Raw genomic sequence first — 2,184 nt, forward strand, 5'->3', positions numbered from 1 at the left:
GAAGGGGTTAAAAATATCTACCCAAAGAAAATAAGTCTCCTCTAAGAAAATAAGTCTCCCCTAAGAATTTGGAACCACAAACTGGACTTTGGATGGTTTAAATATGAAACCAGAGAAAAAAAGGAAAAACATAAAATACTAAAGTATAAATTCAATGTGGCACTGAAACAATAGTCAACAGAAACAGCAGAGATCTGAGTCACATCAGCAAAGACTACAGATTTCAGAATCAAGCAAAGAATGAAAATAAAAATGCTCTATATGTGAAAAAAAGATTGGGCATTGAAAATATAGTAAAAAGCCAAAATATTACTAATCAAAGTTATGGAAGAAGGCAAATAAGAGGCTGAGAGGCAGTATTTTGAGATATTACAGCAAAATTTTATAGAATTGATCAAAGAAACCAATCCTTAACTTCAGGAAACCTAACAAATTCCAAGCAGGATGTGTTCCAAGACACAGTAGTGATATGCAATGTGCCAAAGACAAAAATAATATCTTAAAAGTAACAGACAGAAAAGTGCACCCATTAAGAAACAGTGAGACCAACACCTGATTTCTTAACAAAAATGGATAGTAAAGTAACGTATTCAGTGTGCCGAGGAAACAAAGCAATGGATCCAGGATTGTTTACCTAGAACACTAACTCCCAAGAATGAGGACAAAATGCAAAATTTTTGGATGGAAAAAACAAAAATTTGCCATCAACAGGTCTCTATTTAAGAAATTTCTAAAGTGGGTACTTCATAAGGGAGAACGATGTGGTAAACTGATAATTATGTGAGTGAGCATAAGTCACTGATTCTTTAAAAATAATACTAATATCTAGTTATAGGTTTAAACAAAGATCAAACTGAACCAAAGGACCAAAAATGCAAATAAACTATAAATTGGAAGGGACTGATTGGAGTTAAGGTGTTCTAAGGTCCTTGTATTATCTGAAGAGAGCTAACGGTATTATCTTTAAGGTTTGTTAAGTACATATGTTAAATGCTGAGAGAACCACTAAAACACTTCTGAAATTTTATTTTATCTTTTTAAATTATTTGTATTTTGACAAGATACTTAAAATCATTTCTGGAACAATACTGGTAATGCACAGGAAGGTCACGTAAGTTAGAGTCATGTGTCCCTTGAATTTGAAAACTAGCGGACCCTTTGGCAAGTTGTTTGTTGGGAAACAGAGACATGAATTCTGACTATAAAGGGAAAATGAAATAAGGAAGTGGCTGAAGGTGAATGTAGAATCTAGGAAGCATTTTGTTTTAGGTATAGAGAAACCTGAGCTTATTTATAGCCTGGGATCTGACTATAAAGGGAAAATGAAATAAGGAAGTGGCTGAAGGTGAATGTAGAATCTAGGAAGGATTTTGTTTTAGGTATAGAGAAACCTGAGCTTATTTATAGCCTGGGGCAGCACCAATTGACTGGGAGTATTTGAAGATTATGGGGAAAACAAAATTGAAAGATCCAGGTGAAAGTTCTATGTCCCCACGAAAATAAGTGGGGTGAGATTTGTAACACAGGATGGAGAGGATGGACCAGAAAGATGACAGGCTCCATTAATAGAAGGTAAGGACAGGAACGGATAATTGTGTGCGTGTATGTATATACTCATATATATATATACATACTCATGAGTATATATATATGAGTATGTAGACACACACGCACACACATATATAGACACACACATATAAGGGACACTAAAATGAGTGAGCAAGAAAGCATCCTAGGGGTGAGTGTTTAAGAACAGTGGGGGATGTCCTGAAACAGCTGTTTAGAGAAGTGAAGCAGAAACTAATAGACATTATTAGAGCTGAGGTTCGAAATGCCAGATTTGTAGGGGGACACCATGTGTGGCAGCATGATTTTTCTGCAGCAGTGCTCAGCAGAGCATGCAGGAAGAAAACAGAATTTTGAATTCCTAGTCAGGATTTTGCTGGGTACTGGGTCAGAAGGTTGAATACAAGCAGAGGTACATTAGGAGTGAGGCCAATGGAGTTTAAGCTCCAGAACCTCTACTGTGTCTGAGAAGGCCCAGCAGTGTTCACAATATCATTTGGTTTCTTAAATTGTGCTAAAGTGAGATATTTAATTGGTTATGGCCACCCTCTGCTTCTACTCTAACTTCACATCTGTCGTACTTCCCTTTATGTCAGGTAACAGATATTTTTGTAATCC

The sequence above is a fragment of the Galeopterus variegatus genome, unplaced genomic scaffold, assembly GCF_000696425.1.
Source record: "Galeopterus variegatus unplaced genomic scaffold, G_variegatus-3.0.2 Scaffold2490, whole genome shotgun sequence".
Lineage (NCBI taxonomy): Eukaryota > Metazoa > Chordata > Mammalia > Dermoptera > Cynocephalidae > Galeopterus > Galeopterus variegatus.